Raw genomic sequence first — 13,825 nt, forward strand, 5'->3', positions numbered from 1 at the left:
GGAGAGGATATAAACTGGGCAGATGATTTTATGGGCCATCTAAATCTTTCTTTATAGAGTATAATATGAAGAGATAAATTTGATGCTAGAGCAACCAAGGTCAAACCTCTGCTCTAAATTAACAGGTGGATACAGAATTAAATTTGTAAAACCTAGATATTGTTTTTCTTCCTTATTTTCAGAAACTTCATTAATATGGCGAGAGAATTCTCATAATAAGACATTTTGGAGGAAGAATATGAGACAGAAAAACATAGCATCTATCTAGGGTCTTTCAAAATCTACCAAATCAAAAACCTAGATTACTACTTGCAAAATTTTTACAAAACATCTTATCAAGTAACAAGACTTATATTATTATTGTTTAAATCCTACTGTATCCCTCCATCTAAATGGCACGTTATAATGTTATGATGGCACAGTTCTGACACAATAACACAGACATTTGACAGAGATACAACTAGAATCTTGGTTTTAAAATTATGATGAGTCAAAGAAACTAGAACAGCTGAACGAAGAGTATGAAGATTTAAGTTTAAATTACAGCCCGCAAAAACAACCCCTTCCCTCCCAGCTTTTATACTAATTGGATGAGTATCTTTAACAAATCACTGGCCCTGAACCTCAGTTTTCCTATTTATAACATATGTGGGTTGGACTAGGTTGTTACTAAGATCTCTTCTAGCTCTAAAAATTATGTAATTCTGTGAATATTGATATATTGTAATTGCCATCTGCATTATGGTAGGGAAAAGAAAAAAGACAATAAATGTTTACTTTTATCATGACAAAACTTTCAATTGATTACAGGAGTATCCATGATAAAAAATAAATTATGTTTATAAAACTCAATTTTAACCACTAAGATTTAGTTCTTGTTCTGTACTTAGCATATTTATGAACCATCCACAGGAGAAATTCATAACTCCATCAAACTCCACTCCAATGGAAGAATCTATCTTTCAAAATAGATTAAATTGGAACTATGCCCAAAGGACTATCAAATTGTACACACCCTTTGATCCAGCAGTGTCCCCACTGGACCTGTATCACAAAGAGATCATAAAAAAGGGAAAAGGACTCACAGGTGTGATAATGTTTGTGCCACTTTTGTAGTGGCAAGAAACTGGAAACTGAGTGGATGCCCATCAGTTGGAGAATTGGCTGAACAAGTCATGATATGTGAATGTTGTGGAATATTATTGTTTTATCAGAAAGGATCAGCAGTATGATTTCGGAGAGGCCTGGAGAGACTTACATGAACTGATGTTAAGTGAAATGAGCAGAACCAGGAGAACATTGTATGTGGCAACAGCAAGATTATCCAGTGATCAATTGTGATGGACATGCTCTTTTCAACAATGAAGCGATTCAAGTCAATTCCAATAGATCTGTGATGGAAAGAGCCATCTGTTTCCAGAAAGAAGACTGTAGGGATTGAATGTGGATCACAACATAGTACTTCCACCTTTTGATGTTTGCTTGCTTTTTTTTTCTCTCATTGATTTCCTTCTTTGATCTAGTTTTTCTTGTGCAGTATGATAAATGTAAAAATGTTTAGAAAAATTGTACATGTTTGACTCATATTAGATTGCTTACTGTCTAGAGGAGGGAGAGAGAAAAATATAGAACACAAGTTTTTGCAGGGGTGGATGTTGAAAACTCTTTGCATGTATTTTGAAAAATAAAAAAGATATTACTATTTTTAAAAGCCCCAAAATTTTAAAAAGAGACTGAGTCATGAGAGGTATTAAGACCAAAAAAAAAATTAGATTTACCCAATTATTTTCTTTCACATAAATATTTTTCATTTACAAGTTACTGGTACAAACTTCCAGGATCCCCTGTAGAGGAACCATAAATACTAAGGAAGCCATTTCCTTGCCAAACTTTCTATTCATCACAACTTGATGTTGAAGGCAGGGTGAGAGAAAGGGTTAATAGTGGCAGGCAGCTAGCAATTGGTCAGAACTGCGTACTAATATATAAATGATGATAATGAATAAGTGAAATAATATTAAAACTGATTCTTCCATATTACGGATTGGAAATGGAAACCGATCTAATCACAAAAATCCAAGAAATGCCTACTACATTCCAGGCTCTGGGAACTGTCTTTGTCCTGAAGAGGTTTACATTCCACTGGGATGGGGGTGGGAACATGTATCCATTTGAGTGTATAGAAAATAAATACAAGATAACTTTTGGGGGGAAATTTTTACAGCAGTTGGGAGAATCAGGAAAAGTTTCACAGAAAAATGGCATATGGGTCTTTAGGAAACCATAGATTTAAAAGAATATATTCAAGGCATGGGGGAAATCAGTGCAAAAGCATGGAATACTGTATCAAATGTGACATTGAATTAAAAAAAAAAACAACCAAACCTAAAATGGGTCTTGGACCTTAAAAGTATCAGAAGGGACGTAATATAAAATAAACACAGAACGGCAGATTGAAACCAAGTCGTGAAAGATTTTTAAAGGCCAAACAGACAATAGCCAATCACTGGAATTTTTTGAGTGATATGGTTAGACCTTTTAGGACAAACACTTTTGACAGCAATGTAGAGGATGGATGGGGAGAAATCTGTGACAAGGAGACCAAGTAGGAACCTACTACAATAGTCCAGACATTTGTGATGAAGGCCTGAACTAGGTGGAGGCCAGATGAGAAGAAAAGAGGTATTTTAGAGAGATATAGCAGCAGAGTGGAGTATCTGGTAAATGACTAGATATGTGGCAAGCTGAAGATGAATCAGAAGTTCTAAACCTGGGTGACTAGAAGGATGATGGGTCCTCTGCCTTGACAGAAATAGAAGAGGGGTTCAAGAAATTCAGAAGAGGAGTGGGTTTCAGGAAAAATAAAGTTTTGTTTTATACTGTAAAGTTAGAGATATCTACCAGTCATCTAGTTTGAGTGTCCAGCAGGCTGATGGTGACAATGGACTGGAATTCATGAGAGAATAAAAGGAATGTACAGATCAGTGAATCATATGTAAAGAAATAATAATTAAACCTGTAGGAGGGCATACTCAGAGAGAACAGAAAAGGAGAGAGCCTTTGTGTATTCTCACATTAAGGTATACCCAGGAGATAGGAGATAAAATGAAAGAAAAGACACAGAGATAATCAGGTAGCTAGGAGAACTAGGAGAGGAGTATTATGACGATCCCAAAAAAAAAAAAGAATATTCAGAAGATGAGTGGTCCCACAAATATTAGTCTGCAGTGTAAAATGCAGCAAAAAGGTGAAGGATAAGAATAAGGTCTGATAATTAAGAGATCACTGACAACTTTGGAGAGAGCAGTATTAATCAAGTGATGTCAGGCTGCCAAGTACTGACACATAGGGAATGACTCAACAGGGAACTCATGGGAATGGCTTTTATCTTTTTGGTAAAGTTTGATGTAAGTTCTTCATCTGAAAGGGATGATATGGGAGGCTAGAGGGAAAATGAGTTTGTCTAAAATAGCTTCTGTAAAGGATAAAAAAAAAAATCAAGAACAAAGACATGAAAAGATATCTTGCTGTAATGAGGGCCCCAAGATTAGATAACTCCAATGGTGGGAGTAATCCAGAAAGGGTCTAGCAAGAAATATGTGGCAAAAAAAAAAAAAAAAAAAAAAAAAAAAGGAGGTAATGGATCTGAGAGTAAAGGGCTAGGTGGTGACTACAGGGTAACTATTGAGAAGGGGAAAAAGTAAAAGCATGTATGATGGCTTGAGAAAATACTGAGGTGCTTTATGGCCTGGAGGCTTCCCATGTCTGACATCTAGCTAAAGCCTTGTGATTTTCCCTTTGTGATACTCCTTCCCACCTCTCATTCTCTCCCCTGATCCTGCACCCACCCTGATGCAGGCCCTCAGGTCTGGACTACTGCAATAGCCTGTTGGGGGTGGGGGACTCCACTGAGTCAAGTCTCTCTCCACTCCAGTCCATCCTTCACTCAGCCATCAAAGGATCTTTGTGGAGTGCGAGTGTGATCAGATTACTCCCCCACTCAAATTCTGGTGATTCCTTATAATCTTCAAAATCAATTAATTCTGTAGTTCAAAGTCCCCTCACCTTTCCAGTCTTTCATTTTCCCCACCTGCCTCCACATAGTTGAGATCTAGTGACATTCACTTCCTTGCTGTTCCTCAAACAAAAAAACTTCTTCTCTGGATTGCAGGAATATCTATTGGCTGCTTCCCAAAGGTGGAGAACTCTCCCTTCTCATGTTTGCTTCTGGTTTCCTTTAAGTCCCAGCTAAAATCTCAAATGCTACAAGAAGCCATTCCCAATCCTCCTCAATTCTAGTATCTTCTCTCAGTTGATTAATTCCAATTTATCCTGGATAGAATTTGTTTGTGCATGGTTGTTTATAGATTGTCTCTCCCATTAGCTTGTGAACTTCTCAAGGGCATGGGCTGTCTTTTACCTTTCTTCATCTCTCCCATAGTTAGCCTAGTCTCTGCACTGAGGAAGAGTTAAGGTGAGAGATGAAAATGCAAGGTTATGATCAAATAAAAATTATTTCAGACCTTCTGATCATGGAATTTCGACACTTATAAACACTTTTAAAATGATGTCCAAATGTGATTGTTATCATCTCATATAGACAATGAGGGCATCAGATAAACAAATGAAATAAAAGAAATTCAGTGTCTGAATCATATAACAATGACTTTTTCTAAGTGGATAATGCATTTATCATGATGCAAGACCAAATTTGGTTTCATCACAAAATATGTATCTGGAGCTGTCCCACAAATATTATTAAATGGATTTTTGACACAATAACTTGTAATGTACCAATCACATCAAGGAAAAGTATTATGCTATTAATACTGTATGAATATAGATATCAAAAGGAATAAAAATTTAATGAAATATTTTAATGTACACACACAAGGAACTACTTTTTCATTCTAAAAGATGGCTAAGTGTTTTAAAAAATGAAGTAACTGTGATTGAAATTCCTCAACTACAATATAAGTTCTATTAGCCAGGACCACTGGAAAAGGTATTTTGTTTAAATAAAAATTACACAGAATTTCCTTTTGATTTTCAACAGTGCAGCTATCAGCTTGAAATGAACAGATTTTTTTAATGTCTTACTAAAGCAAGCAGTGGAAAGAGATTTAAGAGTTGAATCAGAAAAGCAAGATTTAGCATGACCAAGGATACTAGAAAATTATACCTAATGGGTCTCAATTTCCTTATCATTAAAATTAGGTGATTGGATTATAATTATATAATCTTGTGATAATATTATATAATCCTGTGATAATCATAATTTAATTCTTCTTTCATGATTTAACATTTTCCCATGCCTTTGGGTCATAAAATAATCAATCATGTAAGATTGTAAGAAACAAAGTATCTTACCAAGAACTCCACTGATTCACTGATGAATGCCGCTAAGATTTATGGGAACACACCTAAGGCCATGCCAAGCTTTTTTATGAGGTTTAGTTAGGCTCTACTTCTTCCTTCAGGATTCTGACAAGTCAGGATCCTTTGCGGATTACTATTCTCCTTTATAAAGTATGTAATACACCCTACTTTAAGCAAAATGTGACTTGAGCAGTTCTTCGAGCTTCTGCAGTTGGTCATGTCTCCACGCTCCCAATCCTTCCTTGCCCAAGAAGGAAAATTCTCCTCAGTACACAGCCAGTCCCTGTCCCAAGGAGTTTACATTCTTACATTCTTTGGGGGGAAGACTTTGGTTATCCTCAACCTGGTTTAGTCTGTCTGCTGAAATGGTCTGCCAGGGTGTGGCCACTGTGCATGCTATATAGCTTCTTGTAGCCACAGGTGAGTCAGGTGGATTAGGTGGACACTAAAAGTGGAAAGCAGCCTTGTAAAGGGCTCGGTAGCCTACACACCAGAGGTATTAATATTTCCTGAACACACCCTACACCCAGCATGACTTGCCTTCACCAGAGAAAATGTTGTTTTATGAGCAAAACAGAACTGAATTAGCCCAAAAGAAATGCAAGATGTGCAAAATTAGAGAAGCTATTCCAAATATTCATATGGACAATTTGTGTCCAGTTTGTGGCAGAGCATTCCAGGCTTTTATTGGTCTGATCAGCCACAGCCAGACACATTGTAACTTGCTTCTAACATTGTGATGTCATTTTGGTCTTCTTCGAGAACAAAGGACAACAACTGCCCAATGAGGGGAAGAGCAAAGTCCAGAGGGCTGTTGTTCAAATCTAAAATCTCCATCCCTGATTATTCTTTGATGTCCTTGTGGGCTTCAATTTTCTAATTGAAGTTTCATTCCACCAATTTAATTTTCATAACTGTGGAAATCAAATGCCCGCCCATTTGTCACATTATCTAACTTTTATCAAAAAAATGATACTGTCTAGCTTGATTCCCCATCTCATTCACAATGATTCATTACAAGTGAATTTTGGTTTTCTAAATCAAATCAGCTTATCACTGAAGATATACAAAAGGATGTGCCTTACATCTGAAAACAAATTTAAATGAATTCTAAAAATGGTTTGAAAAGTGAATGACAGCATAAATAAAAAAAATGTACAAGACCCACATTGATTACTTTGAAGTGGGTGCCACTTGCATTAAAATGTAAATTTGGAGATTATATTTCTACATATATTTGCATATGTATTGTATATATATTGTGTGTATATATGTGTGTGTATAATATATATATAAAATTGTCTAAATTGTGTGTATAAATTTAGAGACTAAATTGTATACACACACACATATATATTATTATACACACAATTTAGTCTCTAAATTACTTCAGTAACTTTGTAAAGAAATATAGAAAATTGATAGGAATTGCCAATGATCTCAAGATATCTTCAGAAAGTTATATTTTTAAAATTTCCAGTTTAGCTTGTTTTCTCATCATTTAACTTCTTTTACCTAAAAGTACAGGAAAACAATCTGGTTAATTAGGAGTTCTAGATATCAAGATTTCTAAATAATACAGATTTAACTCTGCCACTTTCCCCGCTTTTGAAATTATAAATGTTATCTATTTTGCTTCTACTGGTGTCCTAGACAAATAGTAAATACCCCCAGGGAATGTGCTAGAGTGGCAATTAAGAAGAGTAAAGTAGAAGTTGCCTCTTGGACAAGGAAGGACTGGGAAAGTGGAGAAGTGAAAGACAGCAGAGGTTAAAGAACCAAATGAAGAACTGCTCTGGTCATATTTTGCTTAGAATTGAATATATTATTACCGTATATGAAAGAACTGTAACCTAGAAGGATCTTGACCATTAGGTTAGGAGTAGAACTGACTAACATAAAAAGACCTGATCTGGCCTCCATACCTCCTCTAGGGAATTGGGGTACACCTATTTTTGCAAGAATGTAAAATAAATTTTCCAGCATTCATAGTTAATCAGTGGAGTTCTTGATAAGATATTTTGCTTCTTACAGAAACATTTACTACAGAATCATTCACAGAATCTCGGAATTAGAAGGAACTGCAGAGGTTCTGGTCCAATCCATCACACCTGAACAAGAATCCTCTCTAAAATCTAACTTTCAAGCAGTCATTTAGTATACATGTTTAACATTATCCTGAGAAAGAACAAGAGTCATTAATGGCTAGAATACTCAGCCATTACTTTTCAAAAAGAGAACAGTTACCAGGCTCCAAGGACTAAGGCTGCTTCTAGAAATTGCATTTAAATGTTCCATCATGTTAAGATGCTTAAATGGTCTACAAAAATATTCATATTTTACCTTTGGGGCTAAATTGAATAACTATCCCATAAAAGATAAGGCTACTTAAAATTATATCTTCATTAGATACATCAATATACTTATTTTGCCTTTCCAAATAAAATTAATTTTCAGTTCATTGTAGCCAACTATTCAGGGTATAAGTTACTGGTCAACAGTAAATATCATTTCACCACAGGTAGGCAAAAGATCAGAAAACAAAATTAAAGTAGACTTTTCCATATTCCTCCTAATAGTTAAATCTCTAATGAAAGAAAAATGAATTCTAAAAATTAAAATTTTTTCTGAGGGTCAAATAAATTTTAAAAAAGATATTAACAATGAAAATGATTAAAATCAAACAAACTGAAGAATCAATGAAAATAAAAAGAGGGTTACTTCATACAGTCCTATGTCAAGGCACACTACTAGCTAGCATACCTATCTTTAAAACACCAAGGTATCTGAATCCAATTCTTCCTGTGAAACAAGAAACTTGGTTTTACACACATGTTGTATCTAGGATATACTGTAACGCATTTAACATGTATGGGACTGCCTGTCATCTAGGGGAGGGAGCAAGGAAGGGAGGGGAAAATTTGGAAAAGAAATTAGTACAAGGGATAATGCTGTTAAAAAAAAAATTACCCATGCATATGTACTGTCAAAAAATTATTATAATTATAAAATAAATTAAAAAAACCCACACAATGACAGAATAGGAATCGTAAGGAGTATATCTAATCACAACTACTAATATCAATTTCAATTGTTATTAAGTAATTCCATACAGTTCATCACACTTTATTGTTTGCAGGTTGCCAAACACTACAAAAAACCTCCTATTACACTCAGTCGCATTTTTCAAACTCAGAACTGTACTCAGTGTTACACAGAACTGACTACTTGGAGCATCACGAGCAAAACCCCAACTACTTATGTCACCCTGCATCTTGCTTCTTCAAGCACACAACTTAGCATCTCATTGGTTATCTGTCTCACACAGGCCCTGGTTGTAACTTACACATATTGTAAATCTATTACTTAAGCAAAAGAAAAATGAATTCTCTCCTCTTCTAGATTCCATACCTTGAACTGTCAAGGAGTAATAGTAAAAACAGATAGCAAAAAATGGATTACAAAAATCAAGGTAGATAAAACAAATAATTAAGGCCTTTGTTAAATAGGGCTGAGGGGCAGCTCGGTGGCACAGTAGACAGAACCCCAGCTCTGAGGTTCGAATCCCATCTGAGGCACTTACTAGCCCTGTGACCCTGGGCTCAATCCTGATTGGCCCACCCTCACTCCCACAAAAAAAAAAAATAAATAAATAAAATTAAGAGATCTGTCCACACACTGATTGTTAGAACCCCAAGGAACTCTTTCCAAGGTAACCCAATTTCTCTCAACAGGTCTCTTTGGCCTCCTTTTTGTCTCTGCAGAACACTAATCAGCCAAATCAAAATTAACATCTGAGCATCTGCAATGCACAAATATTCAGTAATTGAATATTTTTATTAAAATAAAATAATTAATAAATAATAGTTAATCCTATTAATTAAAATTTAATGGATTAAATTAGAGAAACAGCAGACTCTCCCATTTTCAGCTTTGATTTTAAATCAAAGACCATTCTGACAAAATAAGCTCCCCTGACTGATATAAGCATTCTGGTCCAGATTACACTGAATTCTGAGTCAGAGGAAGAGGATTAAAATTCGAGTTTGGGTTCTTACTCTTGCTTCCTCTTCCAATAAAATGACTGAAGTAGAGGAGAGCCAGGATCACCTTCAGCTCCACCATTTAGAAAAAATAATAGCCGCAAATGGAGAATGCATTAGATTCTGGATCCAAATCCCTGCTCTTAAAGCAACCTAAGTCAATTTCCATGGAAATGCTGAATAGACGGAGGGTCCTTTCTAGGGGTAACCCCAAAAGTCCCCTCCAGTACTAGCTCCAGCAGCTGGGCTGGTTTCTAAACACACAAAGGCCCCCACAAGCGCCAGGCCCAGCTTCAAGGAGTGCTAGTCTGGTTCCCACCCTCCCTGGGAGGGGAAGCAGCAGTCAGTCCTATCTCACCCTCTCAGCAAGGATTTACGAGGTGGAAAAGACCTTGGAGGTCATCCAGTGCAACGCTCTGTTTCATAAAAGGAAATTGAATGGAAGCAACTTGTACAAAGGTCAGTGGCGGGATTTGAACCCGGGACCTCGGTGACAGAGAATCCCATTTGCAAAGGCCCGGGAATGAGCTACTACTGGAAGTGATAGCTACTTATTTTACAGAGAAAAAGGCTTGGGTTCAGAGAGGTTGCGCGGCCCGCGTTCAGTCCCGAACCAAGAGAGCGTCGACCCCCACTATCCCCGCGCAGGACGTAGGTCTTTCCTAGGACTCTAAACCTAGGGTTCGAGCCGCACCATAGCTCCCCCCTCCCCGCGAAGATGGTACCGCCCGTGCCGCCCTGGAAGAGAGACCGGTGGACCCGCCCATTCACGAGATGGGGGGGCGGGAGGGGAAGAGGTGCTGCTACTAGTCTCAAGTCGGGAAAAGAAAGCTCCGGGAAACACACCCCTACAGAAACAGAGCAACAAGTCGAACCCTAAGCCAACCGCCAGCGCTTCTGCAGTTTCATCAGTCCTGATGCGGCCCAAGTAGAACAGGCAAGACGCTAACCTTGGAGCAAATGGACAGAGCGAGAGCGGCAGCCCTCAAAGCACCTTCTGCGCAGCCCCGGAAACGCCGGGGCCGCAGAGGAAGTTCCGCCTTTCTCCCGGAGAAGTCCCGCCTTCTTTGTCCCGCGACGCTTTAAACTTAGAAGTTTTGCCGGTGTAGTTCGTCTTTTTATAACTTAACTCACTAATTCATTAAGACCAATCAGTTAACATTATTAAGCACCGGCACTGGGCCTAGCACTACACCTGGTTCTAGGAACAACAAGAGATAAGGCCCTCTCTGTCTGCAAGGTGCTTACCATCCATGAGGGAGACAGGTGCACGCAATACAAACCTGCTCCCTACGGGATAAGTAGGAAATCATTGGGGGGAGGAGGAAGGGGGACGGAGAAGAGAATCCCTTTCTAATATAAAGAGGTAGTGTATGGGGCGCTCAGGAGGCCTGACTCTTCTGTGAGGCTTGCCTCAGCCTTCTTAGGACTGCTCATCCCGGGCTCCGCCTGTCTCCCCCCTCCCCTGAGGTAAACACTCCTGCAAAACCCTCTCGGCAGACGGAGCCAGGTGGAGGGTAATGGATAGTCCTGCTCTGTGGGTGAGTTAGGGCTAAGTCTCCCTCGAACATGGGAAGACTTTCAGGGAAAGGGACACATGATGTATCCCGGCAGCCACTGCGGGCTGCGCCACGGCCCGGTGTCCACTCTAGTCTTGCCACTCACTGACTTAAAGGAGTTGGGAAGAGACAGTGAGACTGACTACTTTGTCAAGAAGACCTCATCTGTGACGTCATTGGTCCTCTTTGAAAATGAAGGACAAAGAACAGCCTTGGTGAGAAACGATATTAAAAAATAGTTAAGAATCAGTGAATTTGTTTAAAAAAAAAAAAAAGTGTCGAGAAATGGAGAAAACTCCCATCAGACATTCTCGATCTTCTCAGTGAAGATGGAGCCTTACGTCATCTGTCCTAACTGAGCGGGGGCCCGGAGGAGACATTGGGTTTGAGAAAGAAAGTAAAAGGTTTGAAATAGATGTTTTGGGAAAAGAGAGAGGACATCCAGGGGACAGAGTGCCAGATTGAGAGCCAAGATCTGAATTAAAATTTGGCCACAAACACTAAAGAGCCGGTTTCCGGTAGGCAAGTTAATGATGATAATACCAACTTGTGAACGTCAAATGAATTAATATACGCAAGGCACTTTGCAAACTTAAAGCGCTATATAAATGTTATCTATTATCTTTTATTATGGGCCATGAGCAAGTGAATGACGGCTGTGCCGATGTGAAGGATGGCCAAATTGGGGTGATGAGTTTGTGAATGGAGAGGAGGGAGGGATACATGCAAAAGACGTAGAGGTAACATGGGCCACACTTGACAGCTAGGCAGATGTAGTATGTGAGGGAGGGTGGAGTCAAGTATGACTCCAAGGTTTCAAACTGAGAGCATGCTGGCACCTTCCACAGAAATGCTTCACCCCATTATCGTTTCACCTTCCTCCGTGTGGCAGAGCCAATAAAACTCACTGATACAATATGTCAGAGGGAGTTCTTTGCACTTTCTAATTATAGATAGATAGATAGATAGATAATGGTTTTACTTTTTAGGATTTTAAGTTCTCAGAATTTGAAATGAAAGAAATTGAACGCTAAATACAAAAGCTATTCTCTTTTTAGGAATGTAAATAAATCCATATTGCTTGCCATGAAATACATACATGCATATATACATTTGTACATAGCTACAGTAATAAGTAAGTTTTGTTAGAATCTTTGTATTTTAGATTCTTCTTCTTTTGAATCATAGGTATCTTTATGAAACCTTTGCTGACTTAAAATAATTTGTTTATTTTTCAGGTAATCATCATGTATCCTGTAAGTATTAATTGTCCCTTGCTTTTTTCGGTCACCTCTATGACCAAAAGAAGGTCTCTCATTTTCCCAATAAATTCACAGAAAAAAATGACCATATGAACTAGACAACACAGCTTTTAAGTATCATACTTTAGATTCCTCCACATCTTGCTTGTTAGCTAACCTCAGGTAAATCAGAAAACATTCCAGTCTCATCTCACTTAACCAATTACTTTGCTCAAAATTCCAAGGCCTAGATCCAGAAGCAGAAGAGTCAGATAACATCTTGTGTTCCACAATTCACTTTCTTGGAATCCCTGAAAAGGAAAGAATGCATCTCTAATACTCATCAGAGATAGAATTGTCCTATACAAAAAAGGGAAACTTGGGGAGACATCTTTGGAGCTGCCATACTAATCGTGATAGCAATACTCCAATCTAAAACCAGTTTGGGTATACTGTTTCCAGGGTATTCCTGTCTCCAGTCAACTGTAAAAAATAGCCTCAAACAAAGCTCTGACACAAGTTTTCTGCAAGGATTTTCTTTTCTTCTTCCCTAGTTTGGATGCAGGGTTACTACAAAATTGTTCATCTGTAGAAACATTTGCCAGCAAATGAAGAAATCTAATTCCTTGTTCTTGAATTACTTAAATTTCTGGTGTCCTTACTTAAATTTTTGTAGTGAGCGATCTTAATTTAACCCCCTTTTCACTATGAATGTTTGTGAAAAATCAACATTGATTTCTGCTAAATCCTCACAAAGGGACATTCACTTTTTTTCTTGATAGAACAAGTAGGTCTTAGGAAATGGGACAAAAACTTCCTCTCCTGAGATACTCCTATTAGTCTCTTATTAGCTTACCCAAACTTTTTATTTTGTTTTTTGTTACTTTTGAATACATATTATGAATATAGTGACCTTTACACTTTGAACACAGTATATACCCTGTTTGCAGTATCAAGGTGTTGGATTTAGAAATCTATTTCTTTTAAACTTATAAGGAGAGAACAATACTACTTGCTTATTCTCATTCCCAGATTTTAATCCTTGATTCAGATTAGTCAACTCCCTTGTCTTCTATCCCTTTGGAAAGAGAACTCAAGTTTCATGGTGTCATCCCATCTCTTGATGCCTGTCTACTTGGAATCAGATCTCTGCTTTCCTACCCTTTCTTGTTCTGATATGTGGATCAGTAGCTGTAAAATCCCTCAGAAAAATCATCGTATCTTCTTGGTTCTCTAACCAGTTCACTGAGGAACAAAACATCTTAGATGTAGAACATGAAGCCCAAAACCTTTTAAAATTCAGCTTACCTGAAGACAAAACAATAAACTACTTGGTGCACTTGAAGGGGGTGGGAAACTGTTCCTTTTACTGAAGCTGTGTTCCCTTTAAGATTATCACTAAACTGTGTTCCCTTTAAAATTAAATTGTCTCCCCTTTTTGATCTGACAGATCAGAATCTCCCAGGCTCCCAGGAATCTAGAGACAGGGCCCATCTTCCCAGGATAAGAGAAGCAACACTATTCAAGGGCAAATCAACTCCCATTGATCTTTTTGAAATTCTAAATTCTCATTCAATTGAGAAATCCTGGTCTGATTAGCTCA

At 37.9% G+C, this 13,825-nt stretch overlaps 1 protein-coding gene across 5 annotated transcripts in view; it reads right to left on the bottom strand.

Annotated features, from left to right (window-relative positions):
• The window catches only part of HDHD2 (haloacid dehalogenase like hydrolase domain containing 2), a 38,520-nt gene extending 28,023 nt beyond the window's left edge, over window positions 1–10,497 (bottom strand). The window contains exon 1 of one of the 5 annotated variants that reach the window (XM_074279317.1): window positions 10,373–10,497. The gene's annotated coding sequence lies outside the window, so the exon portion shown is untranslated. Of the gene's footprint in view, window positions 1–1,258; window positions 1,455–8,142; window positions 8,162–10,268 lie in introns of those variants that run through there. The other 4 variants (XM_074279318.1, XM_074279319.1, XM_074279321.1 and 1 more) reach the window with 4 other exon arrangements.
• Window positions 10,498–13,825: the final 3,328 nt, after the last annotated feature.

This window comes from Sminthopsis crassicaudata, chromosome 1 (genome assembly GCF_048593235.1).
Source record: "Sminthopsis crassicaudata isolate SCR6 chromosome 1, ASM4859323v1, whole genome shotgun sequence".
In the NCBI taxonomy this organism is placed as follows: Eukaryota; Metazoa; Chordata; class Mammalia; order Dasyuromorphia; family Dasyuridae; genus Sminthopsis; species Sminthopsis crassicaudata.